Consider the following 14,792-nt stretch of genomic DNA (forward strand, 5'->3'; position numbering starts at 1 on the left):
AACCAGCTCGAATTTCTGACAGTAACATACTGCAGCACATAACTTTAGAAACAAATGGATTTTTTGACATCTTGCAACAAATGTTTTAAAAATATGACAAATGATTTTCAAAATGCAAAAAAGTGTATTTTATTAGATTAAATAAGTGCATTGAGAAGTATTTATTTACAAGTGATGGTTTTCAAAAATGAACTATGAAACGTACATCCCTTCTCCCACCCTACAACAATGCCAATAATGAACTTAGAGGCAAGTCATTTGTCACAACGAACCCTTTGGATGGCCTGGGTTGTTAATATATATGGACAGCATTTTAGTTTCTTAGCTCAAACACAAGAGACGCACTGGCGTAACAGGACTTGAGGGGGCCCCCCTGCAAGGTACTTGGAGGGGTCCTCTTCAGACGCATTCAGGAGCTCACCTACCAGAGTATTGTGCTGAGGGGCCCCCTGGAGTTTGGAGGCCCCCGCACCGCGTAAGTTGCGGGGGCCTGTGTAACGCCACTGAAGAGACATTTTTGTATAGTACAGATCCTGAACACATCTATTTCAAGGTGCTCTTATATGTTATAATAAGGGAAAAGGAGGCAAAGAGAATCTCCCATTGTAGTGATACCAAGTAGATAAGGTCTACCCTAAGGAGGGATAGTGAGCCAGATATAGCATAACAAAATATCATCAGATCTATGACTCTTCTCGAGACTCTGGACTTAATCTAGAGGGCAATATAGAATGAAAACCTCAAAATAGCTCCATGTCTCACTGACTACACCATGTACTTGCCTCGCTTCTTCAGCGCCAACCTTGCCTCCCCCACCCATACCCCTCCAGTAAATCCCCACTCCCACCCTGCTGGCATAAATGCAGCCTTTGGGCACACTGGTTACCATACTTTGTGGACCTTGGAAAAATATTTGTGAGTACCTAGGCTATAAAAGAATACCAGCCACAATAGGAAAGCAAGTTGGAGCAAGGACGAAAGATACATAGGAAAGGAAAAGAAGGAAGGAATATTGAATGGAAAGAATGGTGAAAGGAAGGTAGGGTGAAAGAAAGGTATGAATGATGGATGAATGAGTGGATGAATGAGTGGGTAGATAGATGAGTGAATGGCTAGTTGGATAGACAGGCGAAGGGATAGCAGAGTAAAGTAAAATCAGAGTATTAATGGCTATATGGATAAAAGGCTTTATCGACTGATGGGCAAGTTAAAGGATGGATGTATGGTTGGGTAGATGGATTCATGCATTGATGAAGGATGTATGAAAAGATAGAAGGAATGGGGAAAGATTGAATGATGGATGAACGAATGAATGGATGGCAGAATGTAAAGTAAAATAGTGCATACAAGCAGTGGATGGAAGGGTGCAAGGCTGAATGAATAGATTATTGGATTGAAGAGGCAAGGGAGGCCTTCAGCAGAGGGTCAGGTTCCCTTGCTTGAGGTGCTTGGAGCCATCAGTGCTTTGTTACACAGTGGAGAGTATTTAGATTTTCTGACTAATCCTTTGTCCTGAAGTGCACACATTAGTACACTGAGCCACCAGATGCAGTGTGTACATGTCATCCTCTTTGTTTTCCTTCATATTTCGCTACATTTTATACCTCGGGGTAAATCGTGCCTAAATAACAACTAAACACCTGCACCGGTGTTGGTTTGCACCTTCCCACGGCCACCATCTGAAAATCCATGTTGGGTGCAGTTTGATTTTTTTTAATATCACCGATTGCTCTTTATTCTTACTTTGCATTTACTTTTCTGCATGTTTGGCTTTCCTTGTGAGACGATTGAGGTAAAATCTAAAGTTTAAAAACCTGGGATAGTGATTGACTGAGTGACATAAAATACTCTTTTTTTCTGGTGAAGAGAGTTCACATCAAGTTTGGAGACAAACAACCCCACAAGGACCTTTCCGCAGTATCTTCTTCAGTGACATTGCTGAACTGATTGGATGTAAGTCAAGGGTTTTCATGTCTTCTTCTTACCTTGGGTGTTTATCATTTTCTGGTTGCTGAAGTGTGCAGAGGTTTTTTTTTACAACATAGATTAGAAGCACCCAGGAACAAAAGCAGGAACTATATTGATTTAAGATAAACTTGATTGCTTATATTTTGAAGCAAACAGTTTCCAAGAAGGCTGTAAAATCTATTGCTTAAGAAAATGTATGATAATGGTTAATGATTGGTGGTGTGTGGACCAGCCTTGCTAAATCCATCCGCTGCCACCCGAGATCATGCACATGCCTGTTTTTCAGTTCTGGTCTATCACTTATATTGAAATAATTTCGAGACAATTATTTTTAAAAGATAACTATGTTAATTGCCAGCATGCTTAATATTTGCCTGATGACATCTGTGCTGGTGAATCTCTCCTTAGCTTCAGAAATCATAGAAATTTGCTAAATAGCGAAATTACTTTCTGCAATCAATCAGTGATGAACAAACCATTATCACAATGCCACATCCCTTAAGGAGTCACACTGTCTCACTAGTGCCTCTGGCACGTTGAGACAATATGGAGCTAGGTGGGGTATAGCTCTTGATAATTTCACAAGGTCATAGGTACATTTCAAGACCCTTTAATGGATCCCTCTCCTTAAAAGCTAAGGGGCAGATTTACAACTTCTGGCGCATCTCTGCTAATCAGCAGGGATGCACCAGAAGAGTTGCGACGCATCTGCCCACCCTTGCGCCACCAGTGATGCGCCGCATTTACAATGCAGCATGCTGTGGCACATGGATGGGCAGATGCGTGTCGCATCCTCCGGCGGAAATGAGGCGCATTGCTGGTGTCGTGTTGTAAGCGCCACGCGGCTTCAGCAAGGCTCTGGGGTGCCCTATGCCTAACATGCTGCATCAATCCTTGCGCTTGCTTCAAGCAGGCGCAGGGTTTTGACACAGCATAGTCGTTAATCTTGTAGATTTCACTGCGCACTTCTATGAGGCGTCCCTGCGAGGGAACGCCCACCATGCGCTGGAACACCCACATGAAACCTGAGGCAGGTTTCATGTGGCGCAGGGGTTTACAACGTGACACATCTCCCTAGATGCATCACGTTGGAAATACGGCGCAACAAGGCGCTTGATTTACGCCATCGCTGCGTCACAGAAGTGACGCAATAGCGGCGTAAATGTGTCGCAAGGGGCTTGTAAATCTGCCCCCAAGTAGCTTTTGACTCAATTTATTTGTACTTGCAATTAACACAAGGGCACATCATAAATGTGTGTGTGTACTACACTTTTTAGAGGATCTACATTATATTAAACATGGAAAAGGTGTTTCACTGTGATACCCCCCTGGTTCTCCTGGACACATGACTGAACCTCAAACTCAGGTCACTTGGGGTCTCTTTATTCAGCTGACAGTTTTTGCAAACACTAATTCTTTCTGGGGTTACAATCATAGATTCCTCTATGCAAAGGGGGGCACAACCACAATATAGCCCATTTTCCACTCTTATTGCACACAGTGCCACGTTTAATTCCTGTTTGTTGGTTTTAGTCCATTCCCATGTTAACTTCACCATAGGGTGAGTTTTCTTGTTCTAATCATCTGTTAATATTCGTTTTCACCCCATATATCAGACTCTATCCTGTTGGTTTTATAAATTACCATTGCACGAGCAAGAGCTCTTCTGCCCTCTGGTTAGTGTCAATGGCATGATTTAGATTGTAGGTGGGGGAAATGAGCATCCACTATTGCAGCACAGTTCTCTTCACACCAATGTAGTGTAGGAACATCTATCACATATTGACTTCTTCACCAATGTGGTGGAAGTTTTTCTGACAAATGCTCTGTATTTTGTCAAAAGAGAAGCCACTGTAGAAGAATGTGGCGGAATCTACAACTAATATTTGGAAATTACTTCAGCAAATGTGGACACTACAAACATACCCCCAAAGTGAAGATATGCTGCCAGGATCCACACGTGTAGATGCACTAACTTGCTGGGCGTTTAGCCCAGCAGGTTAGTGTCACTGTATTTATCTGTCAGTGACAGTTTGACACCTTTTGTGCAGGAGATTTTGAATAGATGTTGTCATAACTTGCTAAATTTGCCACAGCATAATTACACAAAATTACAGTAAAATGACGTGACATTATGCAGAATTATGTGAGAATACCACTGTATTTTGTTCTATTTTCTTAGTGCACAATGTATCCTCGCATCCAAATATGCAAAAGAAATAGTGCTACATGCAATCAGAACAGGAACAGCAGCAGCACGCAGCAGCTGCTCACGTTCTGTTCCTATGCTCTTGTGTAGGTTTTATTGCCCACGATTACTATGTGAACGAGTGTAATTGTGTAATTTTCAGTAATTTTGCATTGCAAAAGTACTACAGAAACTCCTCTGATTACTCCAATATAATTATAATTTTGTTGAGGCCTAGTTTTGACAATAGCAACTCTGCCAGACATGGTGTTGAATCAGCCACCCTAGATTGGGTGGCTGAGCCACAGTCATATTTGATGGAGTTCTCTCTACATTGGCAGGGTGGGAGGCAGAATATTTTATCAACAGGCCACCTACCTCCCTTCAAATGGGGCAATTAAGCAGTTTGTGCTACAGATGGTTTCTCTACCATTTATTGGTAGATTTTCTGTTAATAACCTACTCTACATCAAGTCGTGCGTCACCGTTATGTAGCTGTATGTCTATATCATTCAACATCTTGTTCACTCTTTTTGATGTCATGACATTTTGAACATTTCCAATTTACCTCACTTTTTTTTTTTTTAAACTTGTTTTTATTGTTGCATCTTCAAGCATAAAACAGGATGAATCATCTGCTGGCGCGGCGTCAACATTCAGCCGCGGTCAGCCAATCGCGCAACTTTTCTGCATATAAATCTAGGCAATTTGGCATTTCATCCACTGAACAATACAGGCTTCTTAAACTGGTAAGTAAGCAGGGATGCAGGCAGTAATCCCCACATGCGAGGAAAAAGAGGAACAGTAGTTGTAGAAGTCCCTGCTGTGGGGGTCGTTGGGTCAGGGCCTGTACAATTCGCATAGTGGTGGCGTCATGCAACTGGGGGGACAAAACTGTGGGGGGGAGCATATAGGCGATGGCAGGGGCATAGCTTGAGGGGACGGGTGTCGGGCGATAGGCAGCAAGGGGGTTTCACAACATCCATTCACATTGAGGTAGTGCTGTCAGTAGATGAGGCCGTCCCATGCGTGGGGCAGCAGGGCGATCGGCAGGGGGGGAGAGGGGGGCCGTTGTCACTAAGGGGGCACGTGGCGTCGGGATCCGGCACTGGCAGTAAGGGAGTCAGCTAGGAGTCATGGGTGCGTCCGGACGGGCAGAAGAGGGGGGGAATGGGGGGTAGGCGTGGGTGGGGCTTCAGCGCGCAGAGATTGCCGGAAGCTGTGGAGGAGCATGGCCCATTCCATCGAAATGGGATGCTTACGCGCACCCTTAGCTTCTTCCTCCCGGAGGGCATCTTCCCCGGCTGCCGCCCACTTACAAACTGCCCCTGACCATGCCGCTATGGGGGGACCTTCCGGGTATCGCCAATGCATAGCTATGCACCGTTTCGTCAATAGCAGTGCTAAGGACACAAAGCGTCTGTGTGCTGGGGCCCGTTTAGTGATGTGAAAGATGCCCAGTGCACTAGCCTCCCAGGAGGCCAGGGTTGTGAGGCCTGTGAGTTCCGTCAGTGTGTCATGTACCGTCTGCCACAGGGAGTGGAGGTTGGGGCAGCTCCAAAACATGTGTCGAAAGTCTGCAGTGGGGGAATGACATCTAGGGCACAGGAATGTTGTTGTGGGGTAGAACTGTTGCAGTCGCGCCGGCGTGAGATATGCCCTGTGTAGTATGTAATATTGGATGTTTTTGAAACAGGCGTTTCTAGAGACTCGTTTTGGGACCTCGAGCGCCTTGGTCCACTCCGAGTCGTGTAATGCACGTCCGATATATTCCTCCCATTTGGCCCGTAGGGTCGTCAGCGGGGCTTGCAAGAGTTCTTGGATTGATTTATAGAGCCAGGTGACTAAGTGGCGCCCCACACCCATGCGTAGGATAGTGTGTATGACTGGATGCGTGTCTGGTTCGCCGGACTGGAGATTATGGAAAGGACGAAAACCCTCAAGGAGCTGTCGGTGTTTGAGGAATTGACCTGGGGGGAGTGCGAACTTGGCGACCAGCCGGTCGAACGACTTCAGCTGACCTTCCTCAAAGAGCGACTCCATGTCCGTGATGCCGCAGCGAGTCCACTCAGCTAGCATAGGAGCCGAGAAATAGAGTTCCCGTCTGGGGCAGCCAACCAGCGGTAGCGACGGGGAGTACGGAACCCTTCTGGGGGAGATCCGATGGACCCGCATTATGCATTGACGCGCTATCGCGACCTGAAGGGGATATGTACATCGTGGTTTGGTGCCCGGAAGGAGAAGACGGAGAAGCTCCGGGTTTGTAATTCTGCCAGTCGGGGTACAAGCTTCCTGGGTGTGCCGGTCCGCCGTCCAATATGACAACCATTGGAGCTGCGTCGCTAAGAAATACGACTCGAAGGAGGGAGCCCCTAGCCCTCCTTGCGTCATGGGGAGTTGGATGGTTTTCAGGGCCACTCTGTGTCGGCCCGAGCCCCAAACAAGAGTGCCCAAGAGGGAGTTAAGGTCTCGGAAGAAGGACCTCGGTGGCAACACCGGTAGGTTGGTGAAATGGTAGAGGAGCCGGGGAAGCATTACCATTTTGGCTAGTGCTATCCGTCCTATCGGGGTGAGCGGGAGCTTGGTCCAGAAGGCAACGGTCGGGCGAAGGCTAGCTAGCATCCTACTGTGATTACCGTCAAAGATGTCGGCCGGGGAGTGATACAGACGGACACCGAGGTATCGGGGGGCCTCTGCGGACCATGCGAGCCTATGAGACCCCAGTTGAACATCTCGGGCGGTAATTCGGGGTGAAAGGGGTAGATCGTGGATTTGTCCCAATTCACTCGGAGTCCCGAGGCATCTGCAAATTCAGTAAGCGCCACCGCTATGGGGGCAAGATCAATCTCGATGTCTCGGACATAAATGAGGAGGTCATCCGCGTACATTGAAACGCAGTGCGTGACATCCGCGAGCGGGATGCCCCAGAATACTCCCTCCTGACGTAATCTGATCGCCAGCGGTTCGACGGCCAGGGCGAAGAGAAGAGGCGACAGGGGGCACCCCTGTCTGGTGCCCCGGCGGACCTCGAATGCAGGTGAAATGTGTTTCCCAATTTTGACACGCGACGTCAGATCGGTGTACAGAAGGCGTGTATACGCTGTAAGCGTCGGGCCTATGTTGAGTCGGTGTATGACCGAGAAAAGGTACAGCCAGGTGAGGGTGTCGAACGCCTTTTCTAGATCTAAGATGAGGCAGGCGGCGCGAGGGAACCTGTCTCGCACCTGGTCCTGGACATGAAAGACCCGGCGGATGTTCTGTGAGGTATTTCTCCCTGGGACGAAGCCACATTGGTCGGGGTGGACTAGTGGGCATATGATCTGGGCGTACCTGTCAGCCAGGATCTTCCCAAGGATCTTGCAATCCGCTGATAGAAGCGTGATGGGGCGATACGAACCCATGTGATGTGGGTCTCTGTGAGGCTTTGGGAAGGTGACTATCACCGACTCTCGCAGTGAACAGGGAAGTACTCCTGCATCAAGTGCCGCTGCAAACACCTGGGCCAGGCGAGGGACCACTAGGGGGGGAAAATGTCTGGTAGTATTCTAGTGGGAAGCCGTCCAGGCCCGGCGCCTTATTGCGAGACAGGGCTCGTAGTGCCTGTGTGATATCTGAGGGTGCTATTTTAGCGTCGAGCGTGCGCCTGTCAGCATCCGAGATCGTGGGCAACGACAGCGGGTCAAGGAAGTGGTCCACAAATGACAGAGAGGATCGTGTCGGGGCGCCGTACACCCGTGCGTAATAGCATTGGAACGCCAGGAGGATATCAGCTTGGGACTGTACTAGTACCCCTTCCGGGTTGACGATGTCCGTGATTGGTTTGTTCTCGGTGTCTTGCCTCGCCATCCAGGCCAACAACGCACCCGTTTTGTCTCTGTCCTTGTGGACCCTGGCGGCATAGGCCCTAAAATTGTATTTCCTAAGATCGGCACAGGCCTCCTGGTACGTGGACATCGCCTCAGCTATGTGCGCGGCGTGTTCTACCGAATCATCAGTTTGTTTAGTGAGTGTAGCTAGGCGCTGTTCCGTGGATGTGAGTGTCTGTTCCAACGTGCGGCGAACCCCTGCGATCTGTTTGATGCAGTCTCCCCGTGCCACCACCTTGAACGCATCCCATTCCACCAGTGCTGACGTCGCCGTGTTTGCATTGTGTAAAAAGTATTCTTGTATGCTGTGTTGGTGTGAGTCCCTGAACACCTGATCTGTCAGACAGTCCTTAGGGAGTCTCCAAGTAGGAACGGGCGGGTGCGGGGGGCGCCAGGACAGGCGTAGTACGTGGGCGTCATGGTCTGAGACAACCCGACCCAGGTAGTCCGAAAAGATCAGTTTAGGGAGGATCGGTGCAGAGCATAAGAATCTGTCCAGCCGGACTCTGAGGTTGTGGGGTATCGAGTGGAAGGAGTATATGCGAGCATGGGGATATAAGTGTCGCCAAGCGTCAGTGAGCGCCCAGTGTGCCGTCCACGCTCTGAACAGTTCCGCTTGCCGGGGGACCGGGGAATGTGCAGGGGGGAGGTGTGAGCGGTCCAACGAAGGGTCCAATGTGCAGTTGTAGTCCCCCCCCAAAACCCATGGGACGTCAGTGAAGTGGGCTAATACTCCCGTGAGGTGATCCCAAAACTTATCCTGCTCTGTATTGGGGGCGTAAATGCTCCCCAGAAGGATCCCCTGACCGTCCAAGAGACCCTCCAGTAGTGCATATCTGCCTTCTTTGTCTACCACCCGTCTGAGTTCTCGGAAAGGGGTTCCTGGCATAACCCATATCAAGGCGCCATGCGCAAACGCTGAATATGTCGTGGCACAAAGGGTCCCCCGCCATTTGTTCTGTAACCGGCGCAATTCAGTAGCATTAATATGAGTCTCTTGTAAGAGAGCAATATTAGTTGACATGCGTTTTATGTAGGAGTAGACAGAGTGACGTTTGCTGGGCGTGTGAAACCTCGTACATTGAGTGTGAGGATGCTAACATCCGGTCGTGGGGTCGTCATGACTAAGGGATTGTGCGTGTGAATCTGGCCCCCTTGTAATCCCCGAGGGCAGTTTGGTTGTGTGTCTCGTGTGTGCTCCTTCACGCCTTGCTTCCATAGGTACGGTGGGGGAACTGTCGGGAATAAAAACAGGTAAAACCAACGGTGGGGAACAGTCCCAATACAAGGGATATATCACCGGGGGTGGCATATCCAAACCAAGAGTCCCACTAGGGGAGAAATATAGCAAAATTCTGCGGGGGCGGCGGCATGTGTTATCGCTGGGCTGTGCGCTAATCGGGCTTCTGTAGGAGAAGTATCGATCGCACGTGCGCTCACACATTCAATCAATCATGTAAACATTGGCTCACAAACAACACAAAGAGCGATCAATGAAAGAGGATACAGCAGTAGGTAGTTCACTTTTCAGGAAGAGGCGCCAGGTTGTCCAATCAGGGTAGCGTCCACCTCGTGCGCAACAAGGAGAGGGGAAGAGATCGGGCCAAATCCCGACATCGTTCCATCGCTGTCTCGGTCCTTCTCTGGGGTGAATAGGTGCGGTTGGCGTTCAAGGTCCGGTGCAAGGGGGGAGAGGTGTAGATCTGTCACCGCCTTCAGAGCGTCTCGTCTCTCCTGCATGATTTGCGTGAGGTCGGGTGAGCCTGAGGGCGAGGAGGCCTGGCTTTTGGATGAGCCCGTCTGGGTGCGCTTCGTACCACGTTTCCTGGGTCGACGCAGATCACTAGTGTGTTCTCGTTGGGGCCTGGCTCTGGGAATCAGCGGGCAGTGAAAATCAGCCCAGTCCTGTGCCTCATCCGCGTTGGTGAAGAAAAGGGCCTTTCCTTTGTGTAGCACCTTGAGGCGAGCCGGGAACAGCAGGGAGTATTGGATATCGTTCGCTTGGAGGCGTCTTTTAACATCCAGAAAGGTAGATCTTTGTTGTTGGACCTCTCGGGCATAGTCCGGGAACACCATGACCCGCTGGTCTTCCACCTGCAAGGGGCCCGCCGCCCGGGCCGCTCGGAGCACCGCATCTCGGTCTCGGAAGTGTAGGAACTTGGCCAGCATGGGGTGTGGAGGGAGACCTGGTTTAGGTGCCCGGGCGGGGACCCTATGTGCCCTTTCAATGGAGAAGAACGCCGAGCGCTCCGACTCGGGGGTGAAAGAACTGGTCCAAGATTCCATATAGGTCAGAGGATCTGAGTTCTCGATTCCCTCCGGTAGCCCCAGGACGCGAATGTTGCATCTCCTCGAGCGCCCCTCCAAATCAACTGTACGTTCCTCGAGGGACGCCACACGGCGCAAGATGTCCTGCATGTCCGTCGCCTGAGTCTTCACCTTGGGCTGCAGCTCGGCCACGACCTGCTCCCCCGCTTTCACCCTGTCTGCCAATTTACGATGGTCATCGCGGATCAGGCTTATGTCGGTCGTCAGGACTCCCAATCGTTCCTCCATCGAGAGTCGGGACAGTTCAATGGCTGCCAACACCTGATCTAGTTTCGCTGACAGCGTGGGGTCGGTGTGTGGGGTGTTGATCTGTGTCCAGGCCCTTGTTTGCGGCATGTTCTCAGGGGCCGTTTCAGGGACGGCGGTCGCCTGCTGGCCTCTCGGTTTCCCCATGGGAACGACGGAATGGGCCCTGCACTGTCGTGTAGCTAGAGGGGACAGCCGGCGCTGGATAACAGGTCTCTGGGGAGATAGTAGGTCTGTAGGGGCTAGTTATACCGCCTGTGTTGGTGCGGGGGTGAGGTAGGGCCTCCTCCAGCGCTGTGATCACGTCCCCCTTGGCGTGGTGAGCAGCAGAAGAGTGTCAGAAGCGGAGACTGCTGGCGCTCCGGTGTGGTCAGGTGGCCCCGCGGGTACAACAGTGTAACAACACCTGGGAGATGAAGATCAGGAGGGCCCGGAGCCGGAGTAGGTCGGCGGCCTGTGGCTTCTGGTAGCTCCGAGGGGGTGGCTAGGAGTCAAGTGTATATCCGACAGAAGAGCCGGAAGGCGTACCCTCACGTCAAGTCCCGGTCAAGGCAGGGGCCCGACCCCTCCACAGGGTGAGCAATGAGTTGATGGCGGGCCAGGGGACACGTTGGAGGGTCCAGGGGGTTTCGATGTGATGGAGGGCTATCTCTGAGTGGCGGGCGTCCGCCGCTGTCCTGGGGGCGCCGCTGCCTTCACGGTGGGGACATGGCGGCTTGCATTGCGCTCGGTGCCAGTGTTCCCTCGGGCGCCATGTTAGGGTCAGGCAGATCTGGCCGACCTGGCCGGGGAGTCGCCTCCGGGTCCCGGATTGAGCCAGGCCGTCCGCCTGGGGGATGGAGGGCCAGGCGATACCCGGCGAACTCTGAGATGAGCAGGGGGCCGCCGGGACACCGGAGCCAGAGCCTTCGGGCAGGGGGAGGGGGCCGGCACTCACCGCCTCGATAAGACGTGGCTGTCCACTGGAACCGCCGCCGGCAGAGTCAGTCAGGCCAGGGAGACAGGCTGGGTCGGTGCGGCAGCTGGGCTAGATCTCCGTCCGGAGGGAGGCGCAGGTAACGTGGGGTCTCCAACTTGCGCCTGCCATTTTGCGTCCAAACGTGGATCCCCCATCTGGGGGCCCCGAACTTGCCTCCGTCGCTCGGGACTGGCCGCGCCCCTCCGCTCGGACCTCCGCAGTAGTCCGTCGGCCGCTCCGGGTAGGCGTTCTGACCGGCAGTGCAGGCGTGTAGCGGCACCGGCTTCAGCAGATCGGAGCCGCGACCGCCATTTTACTGTCCTGCGCGCGGCTCCGGCCAGAGTCTCCACAGGGGTCACCGCACGGCAGTGCGAGTCGCACCTCACCGAGGGGGTGTCGCCGGGTGCTGGGGTACCCCAGGTGCCAGGTGTGGAAGCGGAGGCTCCCGACGATCGCTGGAACAGGGCGAGATGCCAGCCCGATCGCGGAGCCTCAGTGAAACACAGCCGCCATCGTGGCTTGCTAAGCCACGCCCCCCAATTTTCCCCACTTTAAGGAATAACAATGGTTTGGACTTATCCATTTCATATGAATCCATGGATCTCTACTTTGGAAGGATGTGGTAAATGGGAAACACTGCAATGATCAAGCTACTGCCTATTCTAGTAGAAATTGGCACCCACTGGTGAAACCCAGCCCCCTGGATTACCCGCACTGGGACAATTATCACTGATGCTAATTTCATTATCTCCTAAAACAGGAAGTAGTACCATCAGAAAGTAGTTCCCTGGCCAGGAAACATTATGGAAAGATGCATGCAATGCACCTTAACATAATCATAGTCGTGGAAACACGAAAAATGCTTACAAAGTAACAATCTGATTAATGCCTATGAAGTACCTTTGAAGCATCAACTGAAAAACCTTGACTATGTCCCTCACATATTACCTGAAGCAGTGTCTTATTTATTCATTTTTCTTGATCTGTCGGGAACGTTCAACTTGTTTGATTGAGACAGGCTTTTTTATACCCAGGAAAACCAACTAGGCTTTTCAGAATGACTATGAGCTACTTTTCCTCCTTTCTAACCTACCAACATTAGATAGTGAGATTGGGGGTTTCATCCCATGAAGATTTGCTGTGACCAGTGGTGCTCCCCAAGGATCAATACTAGCCCCTGATCTGTTCAACTTATATATGGAGACACTAAGATTGAACTTCGTAGAAACAGAGGTCTCTAGACTACAATTTGTGGATGATATGCAGGTTTAGTTAGAACATCTATTCCAGGTGAAATCATCATGCCCCAATCATATCCAGAAAAACTTCTCACTTGAATGTCAGAAACTTTCTTTATTCTCAAGATACAAAAAATGGAGTTGTTCTTCATTTCAGCCAAATACAAAAATACAGTTGTCACCTTGATTGTTGTGTCAGTTGAAGACTAACATTGCTGACTTCATCCTCTTCTTCATCCCTTTTTTCAAACAATCTGCAACATCTGCAGTCATCTGCACCCACTCTCTCAAAACAACCAAACTTTGAACCTCCTCAGACTCTTTGAAAACGAGTGTGCACGCCCAGGACATCAGCAGCCTATACATTCGAAATGCTATTTTAGTTGGCACCCCACAAGCATTGCTTGCCTCGCTCATGGAAGTTTTACATTCCGCGGCCAGATTTGTTACTCAATCGAAAAATTTGACCACATCATGCCAATTCTATATATACTCTATTGGCTGCTGATTGCAGCTAGACTCCATTTCAAACTGTGTTGCTTTCCCTCTTAAACAGGAACAAATCTACTTATATAATAAAGCTTCTCACCATTTCAGCCTACGCAAGGAAGCTCAGAATATATGACCGAGGAAACATAATGGATTAGCCTAAGTGCTCTATGATTTTACCAAGCGATTTGGAGTTTGCTGCCCATAATGTATTATAATCTGTAAAGTTTTAAGTGAAAAGGGTGTTTTATTAGATATATTTTAGCATTTTTAATTTTTTTAATGACATTTTAGCAATCAGTGTTATACTGTGTAAAGGACGATTTTAAAGAATGTTATTATATATTGATGCAATGCTTTCATGGTTTATTTGACATGGAGCGAATAAAGTTTGGAACATTGAAATTGAATGGATATGACTTGATGTAAATGGAAGTTCTTGCATCAAAACTATTCATCTTCAGAAACATTCCTTCTCTGGTGTTGTGACATCTGCTTGGAACTCTCATTCCCATAATAGTAGAACTAAAACCACGTCTCTTCTTTGAGAAGCAACTAAAAGGGCACATCTACCACTTTTTCCTGACTAAGATTAAGCTCCCCCCATCTATACACTCAAATGCTTTTTCATGTTACTGTTATGGCTTTCTGTTTTGCTCCTGGTGTATTGCTGCTCCAGCACAGCAACTTTGTTTGTTCAATAGTGCTCCTATCTTTTCAATGAATTTTTAAAACGCTCTAGGTAAAGCACTAAAGTACTTTCTGTAGTGCAGGTGTGGAATACAAAACTGTTCAATAAGTAAATATATACATTTACCAATAAATATATGATGACATTTTAGCTGGTCTAAAATGATATCAAATCCACAATCAACTTTTGGTATCTACATTGTACATTGGATCTGGTCACTGCATGCTCAAGAAACATGGGAGGACTAGCTTTTGAAAATTCATTTGTATTGGAACTACTGTAATTTCTAACTTTATTTTGTCAGCTTGAAGTTCATTTTTTTAAAACTCTTTTTATTAATGTGTGCTCAGTGTACAATACATTTGAAAAGTAATGAGCCACGGAGATTCCGGCCACATATTTTTAGTTGGAACAAATCAGCATTAAAGTCAAGTATCATAGAAAATCAACAGAGTACCATTTCCATTCCAAACACCCCCTCGCCCCGGGGTCCTGAGAATCTGCCTACCGTGTGGGCATTAGATTTACCCATTATGTGGCCTTTCATTTAGAATAGGTACAGTGTAAGTGTGGTGTAGATACCTGTTTAGTACAAGTGGTTCCCTGCACTCTAAATCCCTCGGTAGGTTTGCCAGCTTCCCCAGATTTTTTCCCATTTCCGCAGGCAGCCCCTACTCAAGTATATGGTTTTCTCTGCTAATCTACACAAATCTAGTTCAGACTTCCATTCTGCTACTTGTGAAGGGGCGGCCACACCCCAACATTTTGCGATGTTTTGTTTTGCCACCACTGCCTCCTACCCTGAGATTTGTAGCAAAAA

This window comes from Lissotriton helveticus, chromosome 7 (assembly GCF_964261635.1).
Source record: "Lissotriton helveticus chromosome 7, aLisHel1.1, whole genome shotgun sequence".
Taxonomy (NCBI): domain Eukaryota; kingdom Metazoa; phylum Chordata; class Amphibia; order Caudata; family Salamandridae; genus Lissotriton; species Lissotriton helveticus.